The sequence below is a fragment of the Peromyscus eremicus genome, chromosome 23 (assembly GCF_949786415.1).
Source record: "Peromyscus eremicus chromosome 23, PerEre_H2_v1, whole genome shotgun sequence".
NCBI classification, from domain to species: Eukaryota; Metazoa; Chordata; class Mammalia; order Rodentia; family Cricetidae; genus Peromyscus; species Peromyscus eremicus.
In genome coordinates this window covers 26,586,608-26,607,874 of record NC_081438.1, presented here as the reverse complement: position 1 = coordinate 26,607,874, position 21,267 = coordinate 26,586,608, and the positions used below count along the sequence as shown (strand labels likewise).

General features: G+C 51.5%; 1 protein-coding gene across 1 annotated transcript in view; it reads left to right on the top strand.

The window, feature by feature from the left end:
• The window catches only part of Muc17 (mucin 17, cell surface associated), a 47,563-nt gene that overhangs the window by 15,973 nt on the left and 10,323 nt on the right, over positions 1-21,267 (top strand). The window lies entirely within an intron of this gene.

Genomic DNA, 21,267 nt, shown 5'->3' with positions numbered 1-21,267 from the left:
CCAAAACCTGAACCCGAGACACCACCACCAGAACCTGAGACACCAGCTCCAGAACCCGAGACACCAAAACCTGAACCCGACACACCAGCTCCAGAACCTGAGACACCAGCTCCAGAACCCGAGACACCAGCTCCAGAACCCGAAACACCAAAACCTGAACCCGAGACACCAGCTCCGGAACCCGACACACCAGCTCCAAAACCCAACACACCAGCTCCAGAACCCGAGACACCAGCTCCAAAACCTGAGACACCAGCTCCAGAACCTGAGACACCAAAACCTGAACCTGAGACACCAGCTCCAGAACCTGAGACACCAAAACCTGAACCCGAGACACCAGCTCCAGAACCCGAAACACCAAAACCTGAACCCGAGACACCAAAACCTGAACCCGAGACACCAGCTCCAGAACCCGAGACACCAATACCTGAACCTGACAAACCATCTCCAGAACCCGAGACACCAGCTCCAGAACCCGAGACACCAAAACCTGAACCCAACACACCAGCTCCAGAACCCGAGACACCAGCTCCAGAACCCGAGACACCAAAGCCTGAACCCGAGACACCAGCTCCAGAACCCGAGACACCAACTCCAGAACCCGAGACACCAAAACCTGAACCCGAGACACCAACTCCAGAACCCGAGACACCAGCTCCAGAACCCGAGACACCAGCTCCAGAACCCGAGACACCAGCTCTAAAACCTGAGACACCAAAACCTGAACCCGAGACACCAGCTCCAGAACCTGAGACACCAGCTCCAGAACCTGAAACACCAAAACCTGAACCCGAGACACCAGCTCCAGAACCCGACACACCAGCTCCAGAACCAGAGACACCAGCTCCAGAACCTGAGACACCAAAACCTGAACCCGAGACACCAGCTCCAGAACCTGAGACACCAAAACCTGAACCCGAGACACCAGCTCCAGAACCCGAAACACCAAAACCTGAACCCGAGACACCAAAACCTGAACCCGAGACACCAGCTCCAGAACCCGAGACACCAAAACCTGAACCCGACACACCAGCTCCAGAACCCGACACACCAGCTCCAGAACCCGAGTCACCAGCTCCAGAACCCGAGACACCAACTCCAGAACCTGAGACACCAAAACCTGAACCCGAGACACCACCACCAGAACCTGAGACACCAGCTCCAGAACCCGAGACACCAAAACCTGAACCCGACACACCAGCTCCAGAACCCGAGACACCAGCTCCAGAACCCGAGACACCAGCTCCAGAACCCGAAACACCAAAACCTGAACCTGAGACACCAGCTCCGGAACCCGACACACCAGCTCCAGAACCCGACACACCAGCTCCAGAACCCGAGACACCAGCTCCAAAACCTGAGACACCAGCTCCAGAACCTGAGACACCAAAACCTGAACCCGAGACACCAGCTCCAGAACCTGAGACACCAAAACCTGAACCCGAGACACCAGCTCCAGAACCCGAAACACCAAAACCTGAACCCGAGACACCAAAACCTGAACCCGAGACACCAGCTCCAGAACCCGAGACACCAAAACCTGAACCCGACACACCAGCTCCAGAACCCGACACACCAGCTCCAGAACCCGAGTCACCAGCTCCAGAACCCTCAACACCAACTCCAGAACCTGAGACACCAAAACCTGAACCCGAGACACCACCACCAGAACCTGAGACACCAGCTCCAGAACCCGAGACACCAAAACCTGAACCCGACACACCAGCTCCAGAACCTGAGACACCAGCTCCAGAACCCGAGACACCAGCTCCAGAACCCGAAACACCAAAACCTGAACCCGAGACACCAGCTCCGGAACCCGACACACCAGCTCCAAAACCCGACACACCAGCTCCAGAACCCGAGACACCAGCTCCAAAACCCGAGACACCAGCTCCAGAACCTGAGACACCAAAACCTGAACCCGAGACACCAGCTCCAGAACCTGAGACACCAAAACCTGAACCCGAGACACCAGCTCCAGAACCCGAAACACCAAAACCTGAACCCGAGACACCAAAACCTGAACCCGAGACACCAGCTCCAGAACCCGAGACACCAATACCTGAACCTGACAAACCATCTCCAGAACCCGAGACACCAGCTCCAGAACCCGAGACACCAAAACCTGAACCCAACACACCAGCTCCAGAACCCGAGACACCAGCTCCAGAACCCGAGACACCAAAGCCTGAACCCGAGACACCAGCTCCAGAACCCGAGACACCAACTCCAGAACCCGAGACACCAAAACCTGAACCCGAGACACCAACTCCAGAACCCGAGACACCAGCTCCAGAACCCGAGACACCAGCTCCAGAACCCGAGACACCAGCTCTAAAACCTGAGACACCAAAACCTGAACCCGAGACACCAGCTCCAGAACCTGAGACACCAGCTCCAGAACCTGAAACACCAAAACCTGAACCCGAGACACCAGCTCCAGAACCCGACACACCAGCTCCAGAACCAGAGACACCAGCTCCAGAACCTGAGACACCAAAACCTGAACCCGAGACACCAGCTCCAGAACCTGAGCAACCAAAACCTGAACCCGAGACACCAGCTCCAGAACCCGAAACACCAAAACCTGAACCCGAGACACCAAAACCTGAACCCGAGACACCAGCTCCAGAACCCGAGACACCAAAACCTGAACCCGACACACCAGCTCCAGAACCCGACACACCAGCTCCAGAACCCGAGTCACCAGCTCCAGAACCCGAGTCACCAACTCCAGAACCTGAGACACCAAAACCTGAACCCGAGACACCAGCACCAGAACCTGAGACACCAGCTCCAGAACCCGAGACACCAAAACCTGAACCCGACACACCAGCTCCAGAACCTGAGACACCAGCTCCAGAACCCGAGACACCAGCTCCAGAACCCGAAACACCAAAACCTGAACCCGAGACACCAGCTCCGGAACCCGACACACCAGCTCCAAAACCCGACACACCAGCTCCAGAACCCGAGACACCAGCTCCAAAACCTGAGACACCAGCTCCAGAACCTGAGACACCAAAACCTGAACCCGAGACACCAGCTCCAGAACCTGAGACACCAAAACCTGAACCCGAGACACCAGCTCCAGAACCCGAAACACCAAAACCTGAACCCGAGACACCAAAACCTGAACCCGAGACACCAGCTCCAGAACCCGAGACACCAATACCTGAACCTGACAAACCGTCTCCAGAACCCGAGACACCAGCTCCAGAACCCGAGACACCAAAACCTGAACCCAACACACCAGCTCCAGAACCCGAGACACCAGCTCCAGAACCCGAGACACCAAAGCCTGAACCCGAGACACCAGCTCCAGAACCCGAGACACCAACTCCAGAACCCGAGACACCAAAACCTGAACCCGAGACACCAACTCCAGAACCCGAGACACCAGCTCCAGAACCCGAGACACCAGCTCCAAAACCTGAGACACCAGCTCCAAAACCTGAGACACCAAAACCTGAACCCGAGACACCAGCTCCAGAACCCGAAACACCAAAACCTGAACCCGAGACACCAAAACCTGAACCCGAGACACCAGCTCCAGAACCCGAGACACCAATACCTGAACCTGACAAACCGTCTCCAGAACCCGAGACACCAGCTCCAGAACCCGAGACACCAAAACCTGAACCCAACACACCAGCTCCAGAACCCGAGACACCAGCACCAGAACCCGAGACACCAGCTCCAAAACCCGAGACACCAAAACCTGAACCCGAGACACCAACTCCAGAACCCGAGACACCAGCTCCAGAACCCGAGACACCAATTCCAAAACCTGAGACACCAAAACCTGAACCCGAGACACCAGCTCCAGAACCCGAGACACCAGCTCCAGAACCTGAAACACCAAAGCCTGAACCCGAGACACCAGCTCCAGAACCCGAGACACCAGCTCCAGAACCCGAGTCACCAGCTCCAGAACCCGAGTCACCAGCTCCAGAACCCTCAACACCAACTCCAGAACCTGAGACACCAAAACCTGAACCCGAGACACCAGCTCCAGAAACCTCAACACCAACTCCAGAACCCGAGACACCAAAACCTGAACCCGAGACACCAGCTCCAGAACCCGAGACACCAGCTCCAGAACCCGAGACACCAACTCCAGAACCATCAACACCAACTCCAGAACCCGAGACACGAGCACCTGAACCCGAGACACCAGCTCCAGAACCCGAGACACCAACTCCAGAACCCGAGACACCAAAACCTGAACCCGAGACACCAACTCCAGAACCCGAGACACCAGCTCCAGAACCCGAGACACCAGCTCCAGAACCCGAGACACCAGCTCCTAAACCTGAGACACCAGCCCCAGAACCCGAGACACCAAAACCTGAACCCGAGACACCAGCTCCAGAACCCGAGACACCAGCTCCAGAACCCGAGACACCAGCTCCAGAACCCGAGTCACCAGCTCCAGAACCCGAGTCACCAGCTCCAGAACCCTCAACACCAACTCCAGAACCTGAGACACCAAAACCTGAACCCGAGACGCCAGCACCTGAACCCGAGACACCAGCTCCAGAACCCGAGACACCAACTCCAGAACCCGAGACACCAAAACCTGAACCCGAGACACCAGCTCCAAAACCCGAGACACCAGCTCCAGAACCCGAGACACCAGCTCCTAAACCTGAGACACCAGCTCCAGAACCCGAGACACCAAAACCTGAACCCAACACACCAGCTCCAAAACCTGAGACACCAGCTCCAGAACCCGAGACACCAAAACCTGAACCCGACACACCAGCTCCAGAACCCGACACACCAGCTCCAGAACCCGACACACCAGCTCCAGAACCCGAGACACCAAAACCTGAACCCAACACACCAGCTCCAGAACCCGAGACACCAGCTCCAGAACCCGAGACACCAAAGCCTGAACCCGAGACACCAGCTCCAGAACCCGAGACACCAACTCCAGAACCCGAGACACCAAAACCTGAACCCGAGACACCAGCTCCAGAACCCGAGACACCAGCTCCAGAACCCGAGACACCAGCTCCAAAACCTGAGACACCAAAACCTGAACCCGAGACACCAGCTCCAGAACCCGAGACACCAGCTCCAGAACCCGAAACACCAAAACCTGAACCCGAGACACCAGCTCCAGAACCAGACACACCAGCTCCAGAACCCGAGACACCAGCTCCAGAACCTGAGTCACCAGCTCCAGAACCCGAGTCACCAGCTCCAGAACCCTCAACACCAACTCCAGAACCTGAGACACCAAAACCTGAACCCGAGACACCAGCACCAGAACCTGAGACACCAGCTCCAGAACCCGAGACACCAAAACCTGAACCCGACACACCAGCTCCAGAACCAGAGACACCAGCTCCAAAACCTGAGACACCAGCTCCAGAACCTGAGACACCAAATCCTGAACCCGAGACACCAGCTCCAGAACCCGAAACACCAAATCCAGAACCTGAGACACCAGCTCCAGAACCCGAGACACCAGCTCCAAAACCTGAGACACCAGCTCCAGAACCCGAGACACCAAAACCTGAACCCGAGACACCAGCTCCAGAACCCGAGACACCAGCTCCAGAACCCGAGTCACCAGCTCCAGAACCCGAGACACCAGCTCCAGAACCCGAGACACCAAAACCTGAACCCGAGACACCAGCTCCAGAACCCTCAACACCAACTCCAGAACCCAACACACCAGCTCCAGAACCGGAAACACCAGCTCCAGAACCGGAAACACCAGCTCCAGAACCCGAGACACCAGCTCCAGAACCCGAGACACCAGCTCCAGAACCCGAGACACCAGCTCCAGAACCCGACACACCAGATCCAGAACCCGAGACACCAGCTCCAGAACCCGAAACACCAAAACCTGAACCCGAGACACCAGCTCCAGAACCCGAAACACCAAAACCTGAACCCGAGACACCAGCTCCAGAACCCGAGACACCAGCTCCAAAACCTGAGACACCAAAACCTGAACCCGAGACACCAGCTCCAGAACCTGAGACACCAGCTCCAGAACCCGAAACACCAAAACCTGAACCCGAGACACCAGCTCCAGAACCCGACACACCAGCTCCAGAACCCGAGTCACCAGCTCCAGAACCCTCAACACCAACTCCAGAACCTGAGACACCAAAACCTGAACCCGAGACACCAGCACCAGAACCTGAGACACCAGCTCCAGAACCCGAGACACCAAACCCTGAACCCGAGACACCAACTCCAGAACCCGAGACACCAGCTCCAAAACCTGAGACACCAGCTCCAGAACCCGAGACACCAAAACCTGAACCCGAGACACCAGCTCCAGAACCCGAGACACCAGCTCCAGAACCCGAGACACCAGCTCCTAAACCTGAGACACCAGCTCCAGAACCCGAGACACCAAAACCTGAACCCGAGACACCAGCTCCAGAACCTGAGACACCAGCTCCAGAACCCGAAACACCAAAACCTGAACCCGAGACACCAGCTCCAGAACCCGACACACCAGCTCCAGAACCTGAGACACCAGCTCCAGAACCCGAGTCACCAGCTCCAGAACCCGAGTCACCAGCTCCAGAACCCTCAACACCAACTCCAGAACCTGAGACACCAAAACCTGAACCCGAGACACCAGCTCCAAAACCTGAGACACCAGCTCCAGAACCCGAGACACCAAAACCTGAACCCGACACACCAGCTCCAGAACCCGACACACCAGCTCCAGAACCCGAGTCACCAGCTCCAGAACCCTCAACACCAACTCCAGAACCTGAGACACCAAAACCTGAACCCGAGACACCACCACCAGAACCTGAGACACCAGCTCCAGAACCCGAGACACCAAAACCTGAACCCGACACACCAGCTCCAGAACCCGAGACACCAGCTCCAGGACCCGAGACACCAAAGCCTGAACCCGAGACACCACCACCAGAACCTGAGACACCAGCTCCAGAACCCGAGACACCAAAACCTGAACCCAACACACCAGCTCCAGAACCCGAGACACCAGCTCCAGAACCCGAGACACCAAAGCCTGAACCCGAGACACCAGCTCCAGAACCCGAGACACCAACTCCAGAACCCGAGACACCAAAACCTGAACCCGAGACACCAGCTCCAGAACCCGAGACACCAGCTCCAGAACCCGAGACACCAGCTCCAAAACCTGAGACACCAAAACCTGAACCCGAGACACCAGCTCCAGAACCCGAGACACCAGCTCCAGAACCCGAAACACCAAAACCTGAACCCGAGACACCAGCTCCAGAACCAGACACACCAGCTCCAGAACCCGAGACACCAGCTCCAGAACCCGACACACCAGCTCCAGAACCCGACACACCAGCTCCAGAACCCGAGACACCAGCTCCAGAACCTGAGACACCAAAACCTGAACCCGACACACCAGCTCCAGAACCCGACACACCAGCTCCAGAACCCGAGACACCAGCTCCAAAACCTGAGACACCAGCTCCAGAACCCGAGACACCAAAACCTGAACCCGAGACACCAGCTCCAGAACCCGACACACCAGCTCCAGAACCCGAGACACCAGCTCCAGAACCTGAGACACCAAAACCTGAACCCGACACACCAGCTCCAGAACCCGACACACCAGCTCCAGAACCCGAGACACCAGCTCCAGAACCCGAGACACCAAACCCTGAACCCGAGACACCAGCTCCAGAACCCGAGACACCAGCTCCAGAACCCGACACACCAGCTCCAGAACCCGAGACACCAGCTCCAGAACCCGAGACACCAGCTCCAGAACCGGAGACACCAGCTCCAGAACCCGACACACCAGCTCCAGAACCCGACACACCAGCTCCAGAACCCGAGACACCAGCTCCAGAACCCGAGACACCAGCTCCAGAACCGGAGACACCAGCTCCAGAACCCGACACACCAGCTCCAGAACCCGAAACACCAAAACCTGAACCCGAGACACCAGCTCCAGAACCCGAGACACCAGCTCCAGAACCCGAAACACCAAAACCTGAACCCGAGACACCAGCTCCAGAACCCGAAACACCAAAACCTGAACCCGAGACACCAGCTCCAGAAACCGAGACACCAGCTCCAAAACCTGAGACACCAAAACCTGAACCCGAGACACCAGCTCCAGAACCCGAGACACCAGCTCCAGAACCCGAAACACCAAAACCTGAACCCGAGACACCAGCTCCAGAACCAGACACACCAGCTCCAGAACCCGAGACACCAGCTCCAGAACCCGAAACACCAGCTCCAGAACCCGAGTCACCAGCTCCAGAACCCTCAACACCAACTCCAGAACCTGAGACACCAAAACCTGAACCCGAGACACCAGCACCAGAACCTGAGACACCCGCTCCAGAACCTGAGACACCAAAACCTGAACCCGAGACACCAGCACCAGAACCCGAGACACCAACTCCAGAACCCGAGACACCAAAACCTGAACCTGACACACCAAAACCTGAACCCGACACACCAGCTCCAGAACCCGAAACACCAGCTCCAGAACCCGAGACACCAGCTACAGAACCCTCAACACCAAAACCTGAACCCGAGACACCAAAACCTGAGCTCACCACCACACCTGAACCCACAACAACTCCTGGACCCAAAACAACAACTCCTCAACCAACAACAACTCCTAAACCCACAACAACTCCTGAACCCACAACAACTCCTGAACCCACAACTTCTGAACCCACAACAACTCCTGAACCCACAAGAACTCCTGAACCCACAACAACAACTCCTGAACCCACAACAACAACTCCTGTACCCACAACAACTCCTGAAACTACAACAACTCCTGAAACCAAAACAACTCCTGAACCCACAACTCCTGAACCCACAACAACTCCTCAACCCACAACAACAACTCCTCAACCCACAACAATTCCTGAACCCACAACAACAACTCCTGAACCCACAACAACTCCTGTACCCACAACAACAACTCCTGAACCCACAACAACAACTCCTGAACATACAACAACTCCTGAACCCACAACAACTCCCGAATCCACAACAACTCCTTTACCCACAACAACAACTCCTGAATCCACAACTCCTGTACCCACAACAACAACTCCTGAACCCACAACAACAACTCCTGAACATACAACAACTCCTGAACCCACAACAACTCCAGAATCCACAACAACTCCTTCACCCACAACAACAACTCCTGAATCCACAACTCCTGTACCCACAACAACTCCTGAACCCACAACAACAACTCCTGAACCCACAACAACAACTCCTGAATCCACAACCACTCCTGAACCCACAACAACAACTCCTGAACCCACAACAACTCCTGAGCCCACAACAACAACTCCTGAACCCACAACAACAACTCCTGGACCTACAACAATAACTCCTGAACCTACAACAACTCCTGAACCCACAACAACTCCTGAATCCACAACAACTCCTGAACCCACAACAACAACTCCTGAACCCACAACAACTCCTGAACCGACAACAACTCCTGAACCCACAACAACTCCTGAACCCACAACTTCTGAACCCACAACAACTCCTGAACCCACAACAAAAACTCCTGAATCCACAACCACTCCTGAACCCACAACAACAACTCCTGAACCCACAACAACAACTCCTGAACCCACAACAACTCCTGAGCCCACAACAACAACTCCTGAACCCACAAAAACAACCCCTGAACCTACAACAACTCCTGAACCCACAACAACAACTGCTGAACCCACAACTCCTGAACCCACGACTCCTGAACCCACAAGAACAACTCCTGAACCCACAACAACAACTCCTGAACCCACAACAATAACTCCTGAACCTACAACAACTCTTGAACCCACAACAACTCCTGAACCCACAACAACTCCTGAATCCACAACCGCAACTCCTGAACCCACAACTCCTGAACCCACAACAACAACTTCTGAACCTACAACTTCTGAACCTACAACAACAACTCCTGAACCCACGACAACTCCTGAACCCACAACAACTTCTGAACCTACAACAACTCCTGAACCCACAACAACTCCTCAACCCACAACAACTCCTGAACTCACAACAACAACTCCTGAACCTACAACAACAACTCCTGAAACCACATCTCCTGAACACACAACAACTCTTGAACCCACAACAACAACTCCTGAACCTACAACAACAGCTCCTGAACCCACAACAACTCCTGAACCTACAACAACAACTCCTGAACTCACAACAACTCCTGAACCCACAACAACTTCTGAACCCACAACAACTCCTAAACCCACAACAACAACTCCTGAACCCACAACAACTCCTGAACCCACAACAACTCCTGAACCCACAACAACTCCTGAACCCACAACAGCAACTCGTGAACCCACAACAACAACTCCTGAACCCACAACAACAACTGCTGAACCCACAACAATTCCTGAAAAAACAACAACAACTCCTGAACCCAAAACAACTCCTGAACCCACAACAACAACTCCTGAACCCACAACAACTCCTGAACCCACAACAACTCCTAAACCCACAACTCCTGAACCCACAACAACAACAACTCCTGAACCTACAATCACTCCTGAACCCACAACCACAACTCCTGAACCCACAACTCCTGAACCCACAACAACTTCTGAACCTACAACAACTCCTGAACCCACAACTCCTGAACCCACAACAACAACTCCTGAACCCACAACAACAACTCCTGAACCCACAACAACTCCTGAACCCACAACAACAACTCCTGAACCCACAACAACAACTCCTGAACCGACAATCACTCCAGAACCTACAAAAACTCCTGAACCTACAGCAACTCCTGAACCCACAACAACAACTTCTGAACCTACAACTCCTGAACCCACAACAACAACTCCTAAACCGACAACTCCTGAACCGACAACAACTCCTGAACCTACAACAACAACTCCTGAACCCACAACAACTCCTGAAGCCACAACAACTTCTGAACCTACAACTCCTGAACCCACAACAACAACTCCTGAACCCACAACAACTCCTGAACACACAACTCTTGAACCCACAACAACAACTCCTGAACACACAACAACAACTCCTGAACCTACAACATCTCCTGAACGCACAACAACTCCTGAACCCACAACCACTCCTGAATCCACAACAACATCTCCTGAACCCACAACAACAACTCCTGAACCCACAACAACTCCTGAACCCACAACAACTCCTGAACCCACAACAACAACTCCTCAACCCACAACAACAACTCCTCAACCCACAACCTCAACTCCAGAACCCACAACAACAATTCCAGAATCCACAACAAAACCTGAACCAACAACAACTCCTGAACCCACAACAACTCCTGAACCCACAAAAACTCCTGAACCCACAACCACTCCTGAACCCACAACAACAACTCCTGAACCCACAACAACTTCTGAACCCACAACTCCTAAACCGACAACCATTCCTGAACCCACAACAACAACTCCTGAACCCACAACAATTCCTAAACCCACAACAACAACTCGTGAACCCACAACTCCTGAACCCACAACAACAACTCCTGAATCCACAACCACTCCTGAATCCACAACAACAACTCCTGAACCCACAACAACTCCTGAACCCACAACAACTCCTGAGCCCACAACAACAACTCCTGAACCCACAACAACTCCTGAACCTACAACAACTCCTGAACCCACAACAACAACTCCTGAACCCACAACAACTCCTGAACCCACAACAACTCCTGAGCCCACAACAACTCCTGAACCCACAACAACTCCTGAACCTACAAAAACTCCTGAACCCACAACAACAACTCCTGAAACAACAACTCCTGAAACCACAACTCCTGAACCCACAACAACAACTGCTGAACCCACAACAATAACTCCTGAACCTACAACAACTCCTGAACCCACAACAACTCCTGAACCCACAACAACAACTCCTGAACCTACAACAACAACTTCTGAACCTACAACAACTCCTGAACCCACAACAACAACTCCTGAACCCCCAACAACTCCTGAACACACAACAACAACTCCTGAACCTACAACCACTCCTGAACCCACAACAACAACTCCAAAACCCACAACAACTCCTGAACCCACAACCTCAACTCCAGGTCCCACAACAACAGCTCCTGAACCCACAACAACTCCTGAACCCACAACAACAACTCCTGAACCCACAACAACTCCCGAATCCACAACAACTCCTGTACCCACAACAACAACTCCTGAACCCACAACAATTCCTAAACCCACAACAACTCGTGAACCCACAACAACTCCTGAACCCACATCAACTCCTGAACCCACAACAACTCCTGAACCCACAACAACAACTCCTGAACCCACAACAACTCCTGAATCCACAACCACTCCTGAACCCACAACAACAACTCCTGAACCCACAACAACTCCTGAACCCACAACAACTCCTGAGCCCACAACAACAACTCCTGAACCCACAAAAACAACCCCTGAACCTACAACAACTCCTGAACCCACAACAACAACTCCTGAACCCACAACAACTCCTGAACCCACGACTCCTGAACCCACAACAACAACTCCTGAACCCACAACAACAACTCCTGAACCCACAACAACAACTCCTGAACCCACAACAACTCCTGAATCCACAACCGCAACTCCTGAACCCACGACTCCTGAACCCACAACAACAACTCCTGAACCCACAACAACAACTTCTGAACCTACAACAACTTCTGAACCTACAACAACTCCTGAACCCACAACAACTTCTGAACCTACAACAACTCCTGAACCCACAACAACTCCTCAACCCACAACAACTCCTGAACTCACAAAAACTCCTGAACCTACAACAACAGCTCCTGAACCCACAACAACTCCTGAACCTACAACAACAACTCCTGAACTCACAACAACTCCTGAACCCACAACAACTTCTGAACCCACAACAACTCCTAAACCCAAAACAACAACTCCTGAACCCACAACAACTCGTGAGCCCACAACAACAACTCCTGAACCCACAACAACTCCTGAACCCACAACAGCAACTCGTGAACCCACAACAACAACTCCTGAACCCACAACAACTGCTGAACCCACAACAATTCCTGAACCAACAACAACAACTCCTGAACCCAAAACAACTCCTGAACCCACAACGATTCCTGAACCCACAACAACTCCTGAACCCACAACAACTCCTGAACCCACAACAACTCCTAAACCCACAACTCCTGAACCCACAACAACAACTCCTGAACCTACAATCACTCCTGAACCCACAACAACAACTCCTGAACCCACAACTCCTGAACCCACAACAACTTCTGAACCTACAACAACTCCTGAACCCACAACAACAACTCCTGAACCCACAACAACAACTCCTGAACCGACAATCACTCCAGAACCTACAAAAACTCCTGAACTGACAACAACTCCTGAACCTACAACAACAACTCCTGAACCCACAACAACTCCTGAAGCCACAACAACTTCTGAACCTACAACAACTCCTGAGCCCACAACAACAACTCCTGAACCCACAACAACTCCTGAACACACAACTCTTGAACCCACAACAACAACTCCTGAACACACAACAACAACTCCTGAACCTACAACAACTCCTGAACGCACAACAACAACTCCTGAACCCACAACCACTCCTGAATCCACAACAACAACTCCTGAACCCACAACAACTCCTGAACCGAAAACAACTCCTGAACCCACAACAACTCCTGAACCCACAACAACAACTCCTCAACCCACAACAACAACTCCTCAACCCACAACCTCAACTCCAGAACCCACAACAACAACTCCAGAATCCACAACAACTCCTGAACCCACAACAACTTCTGAACCCACAACTCCTAAACCCACAACCATTCCTGAACCCACAACAACAACTCCTGAACCCACAACAATTCCTAAACCCACAACAACAACTCGTGAACCCACAACAACTCCTGAACCCACAACAACAACTCCTGAATCCACAACCACTCCTGAACCCACAACAACAACTCCTGAACCCACAACAACTCCTGAACCCACAACAACTCCTGAGCCCACAACAACAACTCCTGAACCCACAACAACTCCTGAACCTACAACAACTCCTGAACCCACAACAACTCCTGAACCCACAACAACTCCTGAACCCACAACAACTCCTGAGCCCACAACAACAACTCCTGAACCCACAACAACTCCTGAACCTACAACAACTCCTGAACCCACAACAACAACTCCTGAAACAACAACTCCTGAAACCACAACTCCTGAACCCACAACAACTCCTGAACCCACAACAACAACTCCTGAACCCACAACAACAACTGCTGAACCCACAACAATAACTCCTGAACCTACAACAACTCCTGAACCCAAAACAACTCCTGAAGCCACAACAACTCCTAAATCCACAACAACTCCTGAACCCACAACAACTACTCCTCAACCCACAACTCCTGCACACACAACAACTCTGGAACCCACAACAACAACTCCTGAACACACAACAATTCCTGAACCTACAACAACTCCTGAACCCACAACAACAACTCCTGAACCCACAACCTCAACTCCAGAACCCACAACAACAACTCCTGAACCCACAACAACTCCTGAACCTACAACAGCTCCTGAACCCACAACAACTCCTGAACCTACAACAACAACTCCTGAACTCACAACAACTCCTGAACCCACAACAACTTCTGAACCCACAACAGCAACTCGTGAACCCACAACAACTCCTGAAACCACAACAGCAACTCGTGAACCCACAACTCCTGAACCCACAACAACAACTCCTGAACCCAAAACAACTCCTGAACCCACAACAACTTCTGAACCCAAAACAACTCCAGAACCCACAACAACTCCTGAACCCACAACAACAACTCCTGAACCCACAACAATTCCTGAACCAACAACAACAACTTCTGAACCCAAAACAACTCCTGAACCCACAACAAGTCCTGAACCCACAACAGCTCCTGAACCCACAACGATTCCTGAACCCACAACAACTTCTGAACACACAACTTCTGAACCCACAACAACTCCTAAACCCACAACCATTCCTGAACCCACAACAACAACTCCTGAACCTACAATCACTCCTGAACCCACAACCACAACTCCTGAACCCACAACTCCTCAACCCATGACAACTTCTGAACCTACAACAACTCCTGAACCCACAACAGCAACTCCTGAACTCACAACAACTCCTGAACCCACAACAACAACTCCTGAACCCACAACAACAACTCCTGAACCCACAACAACAACTCCTGAACCCACAACAACAACTTCTGAACCCACAACAACAACTCCTGAACCCACAACAACAACTCCTGAGCCCACCACAACTCCTGAACCCACAACTACAACTCCTGAACCCACAACAACTCCTGAACCCACAACAACTACTCCTGAACCCACAACAACTCCTGAACCCACAACAACAACTCCTGAACCCACAACAACTTCTGAACCCACAACAACTACTCCTGAACCCACAACAACTCCTGAACCCACAACAACAACTCCTGAACCTACAACAACTCCTGAACGCACAACAACAACTCCTGAACCCACAACCACTCCTGAATCCACAACAAATCCTGAACCCACAACAACTTCTGAACCCACAACAACTCCTGAACCCACAACAACAACTCCTGAACCCACAACCTCAACTCCAGAACCCACAACAACAACTCCTGAACCTACAACAACTCCTGAACCCACAACAACTCCTGAACCCACAACAACAACTCCTGAACCCACAACAACTCCTGAACCCACAACAACAACTCCTGAACCCACAACTCCTGAACACACAACAATTTCTGAACCTACAACTCCTGAACTCACAACAACAACTCCTGAACCCACAACAACTCCTGAACCCACAACAACAATTCCTGAACCCACAACTCCTGAACCCACAACAACTCCTGAACACACAACAACTCTTGAACCCACAACAACAACTCCTGAACACACAACAACAACTCCTGAACCTACAACAACTCCTGAACCCACAACAACTCCTGAACCCACAACAACAACTCCTGAACCCACAACCACAACTTCTGAACCTACAACTCTTGAACCCACAACAACAACTCCTGAACCCACAACAACTCTTGAACCCACAACAACAACTCCTGAACCAACAACAACTCCTGAACCCACAACAACAACTCCTGAACCCACAACAACTCCTGAACCCACAACAACAACTCCTGAACACACAACAACAACTCCTGAACCTACAACCACTCCTGAACCCACAACAACAACTCCTGAACCCACAACAACTCCTGAACCCACAACCTCAACTCCAGGTTCCACAACAACAACTCCTGAACCTACAACCACTCCTGAACCCACAACAACAACTCCTGAACTCACAACAACTCCTGAACCTACAACAACTCCTGAACCCACAACAACTCCTGAACCCACAACAACAAGTCCTGAACCTACAACAACTCCTGAACTCACAACCTCAACTCCTAAACCCACAACAACAACTCCTGAACCTACAACAACTCCTGAACCCACATCCACTCCTAAACCCACAACAACAACTCCTGAACCCACAACAACAACTCTTGAGCCCACAACCACTCCTGAACCCACAACAACTCCTAAACCCACAACAACTCCTGAACCCACAACAAGTCCTGAAACCACAACCACTCCTGAACCCACAACAACTCCTAAACCCACAACAACAACTCCTGAACCCACAAAAACAACTCCTGAACCTACAAATCCTGAACCCACAACAACTCCTGAACCCACAACTCCTGAACCTACAACAACTCCTGAACCCACAACAACTCCTGAACCTATAACAACTCCTGAACCCACAACAACTCCTGAAGCCACAACAACAACTCCTGAAGCCACAACAACTCCTGAACCTACAACAACTCCTGAACCCACAATAACTCCTGAACCCACAACCACTCCTGAACCCACAACAACAACTTCTGAACCCACAACCACACCTGAACCCACAACAACAACTCCTGAACTCACAACCACTCCTGAACCCACAACAACAACTCCTGAACCCACAACAACTCCTGAACCCACAACAACAACTCCTGAACCCACAACTCCTGAACCCACAACAACTCCTGAGGCCACAACAACTCCTGGACCCACAACAACTCCTGAACCCACAACACCAACTCCTGAACCCACAACAACTCCAGAACCCACAATAACAACTCCTGAACCCACAACAACAACTCCTGAACCCACAACAACAACTCCTGAACCCACAACAACTCCTGAACCCACAACAACTCCTGAAGCCACAACAACTCCTGGACCCACAACTTCTGAACCCACAACAACAACTCCTGAACCCACAACAACAACTCCTGAACCCACAACAACTCCTGAACCCACAACAACTCCTGAACCCACAACAACAACTCCTGAACCCACAACAACAACTCCTGAACCCACAACAACTCCTGAACCCACAACAACAGCTCCTGAACCCACAACTACTCCTGAACTCACAACAACAACTCCTGAACGCACAACAACAACTGCTGAACCCACAACAACTCCTGAACCCACAACAACTCCTGAACCCACAACAACAACTCCTGAACCCACAACAACTCCTGAACCCACAACAACTCCTGAACCCACAACAACAACTCCTGAACCTACAACAACTCCTGAACCCACAACAACAACTCCTGAACCCACAACAACAACTCCTGAACCTACAACAACTCCTGAACCCACAACAACAACTCCTGAACCCACAACCATTCCTGAACCCACAACTCCTGAACCCACAACAAGTCCTGAACCCACAACAACAACTCCTGAACCCACAACAACTCCTGAACCCACAACAACAACTCCTGAACCCACAACAACTTCTGAACCCACAACAACAACTCCTGAACCCACAACAACAACTCCTGAACCCACAACAACTCCTGAACCCACAACAACTCCTGAACCCACAACAACAAGTCCTGAACCCACAACAACTCCTGAACCCACAACAACTCCTGAACCCACAACAACAACTCCTGAACCCACAACAACTCCTGAACCCACAACAACTCCTGAACCCACAACAACTCCTGAACCCACCACAACTCCTGAACCCACAACAACAACTCCTGAACCCACAACAACTCCTGTACCCACAACAACAACTCCTGAACCCACAACAACTCCTGAACCCACAACAACAACTCCTGAACCTACAACAACTTCTGAACCCACAACAATAACTCCTGAACCCACAACAACAACTCCTGAACCTACAACAACTCCTGAACCCACAACAACAACTCCTGAACCCACAACAACTCCTGAACCCACAACAACTCCTGAACCCACAACAACTCCTGAACCCACAACAACAACTCCTGAACCCACAACAACTCCTGAACCCACAACAACAACTCCTGAACCCACAACAACTCCTGAACCCACAACAACAACTCCTGAACCCACAACAACAACTCCTGAACCCACAACAACTCCTGAACCCACAACAACTCCTGAACCCACAACAACAAGTCCTGAACCCACAACAACTCCTGAACCCACAACAACTCCTGAACCCACAACAACAACTCCTGAACCCACAACAACTCCTGAACCCACAACAACTCCTGAACCCACAACAACTCCTGAACCCACCACAACTCCTGAACCCACAACAACAACTCCTGAACCCACAACAACTCCTGTACCCACAACAACAACTCCTGAACCCACAACAACAACTCCTGAACCCACAACAACAACTCCTGAACCTACAACAACTTCTGAACCCACAACAATAACTCCTGAACCCACAACAACAACTCCTGAACCTACAACAACTCCTGAACCCACAACAACAACTCCTGAACCCACAACAACTCCTGAACCCACAACAACTCCTGAACTCACAACAACTCCTGAACCCACAACAACTCCTGAACCCCCAACAACAACTCCTCAACCTACAACAACTTCTGAACCCACAACAACTCCTGAACCCACAACAACTCCTGAACCCACAACAACTCCTGTACCCACAACAACTCCTGAACCCACAACAACAACTCCTGAACCCACAACAACTCCTGAACCCACTACAACAACTCCTGAACCCACAACAACTTCTGAACCCACAACAACTCCTGAACCCACAACAACAACTCCTGAACCCACAACAACAACTCCTGAACCCACAACAACTTCTGAACCCACAACAATAACTCCTGAACCCACAACAACAACTCCTGAACCCACAACAACTCCTGAACCCACAACAACAACTCCTGAACCCACAACAACAACTCCTGAACCCACCACAACTCCTGTACCCACAACAACAACTCCTGAACCCACCACAACTCCTGAACCCACAACAACAACTCCTGAACCCACAACAACAACTCCTGAACCCACAACAACAACTCCTGAACCCACAAAAACAACTCCTGAACCCACAACAACTCCTGAACCCACTACAACAACTCCTGAACCCACAACAACTTCTGAACCCACAACAACTCCTGAACCCACAACAACAACTCCTGAACCCACAACAACAACTGCTGAACCCACAACAACAACTCCTGAACCCACAACAACAGCTCCTGAACCCACAACAACAACTCCTGAACCCACAACAACTCCTGAACCCACAACAACAACCCCGGAACCCACCACGACCTCCAGCCCCACCACAGTCGGTAAGCCGTGGTTCTCTGTGTTCCTTTTCGTCTCCTGCAGTTTTCATCGTTTCCCTTTCACTTCTGATCTGGTGAATAATCTCGTGGTTTATATCTTTAGTTCTGCCACCTTCCCTGTCATTCTCGTTTGGTTTCTTCATGTTCTTCCTCCCGGGTTGTTTCATCCTCATCCTCCACGCGTCACGTGATTCTCTTTGTCTCGTGACTGTTCCCCTCTCTCATCCGCCCTGCGTTTTCTCTTTATTTTTTTTTTCGGCCCAGTGCCTCTCTGTCGTGGTTCCCTCACTTTGGACCACCTCTGCCGTGTGTTTCTCCCTTCACCTCTGTCCACCTGCAGCTCCTTTCCCCAGTTTCCTTTGTTTTCTACAGCAGCGCACCGTTTGTACTCATCTCCACACACACACTCTCACTCACACACACACACACACTCACACACACAGACACACACAGACATACACACTCACACACAGAGACTCACACACACTCACACACACAGACACACACAGACACACACAGACATACACACTCACACACAGACTCATACACACACTCACACACACAACATACACTCACACGTACACACAGCACACACTCACATGCACACACTCACACACAACACACACTCACACACACAGACACACACAAACACACTCACACACAGAGACTCACACACACACTCACACACACATACACTCACACATACACACACAGCACACACACACGTACACACAGCGCACACACACACACACACACACACACACACACACACGCACACACAGGCTTATCTGTTCAGACTTTCCAAGGTGCTGTTTGTCTTTCTTGTGTTTTTCCTCGTGTTTCCCTGTGTCGGTTCCTTTTTTAAGTTTCCTCTAACGTCGTTGTGTCTCCGTCTTTTCCTTCTTTTCCACCAGACTTTGGTCCGTGTCAGTCCCTGGGACTTTGGTGTTAAGGGCTTGGGTTTTTCCTCTTTTGTAAGTCCTGTTCACCAGTGCCCTTCACAAGGCCCCTGGCTCCTCTCCTCCACCGTCATCTCTTACTTGCTTGTTACCCAGTCTGGCTCAGTTCTATCACCTCCTCACTCTGCATTAGCCCTTTGGAGGAGTCTGAGTCCACCAAGCTTTTCATGTTGCGCCTCTAGAAGCTTCGCTCAGAGTTTGGTGTGATGGACTCCCGTGCACACACTCTCTCCTCACAGTCTCCTCTTGTTCTATTAGATATTATAATTCACGATTTTATTTAAGTTTGCAGTTTGTAGTGAGAGGTGTTCTTTTAGAGTTGCCCTCCGACCCTGAGAGAAGACCTTCCCCGTGCATTCAGTTATTTACCAACAGAAAGGCTTCAAAATTTAACTGACGCTAAGCCTCATGCCTGGAGCCTGAACTCCATCCTCAGGAGGCCCAAGCCAGAAAAGTGATAATTTGAGGATGAACGTGGGTTACACAGCATGTGCCAGACTATATACGAGAGAGAGAGAGAGGAGAGAGAGAGAGATGAGAGAGAGAGAGAGAGAGAGA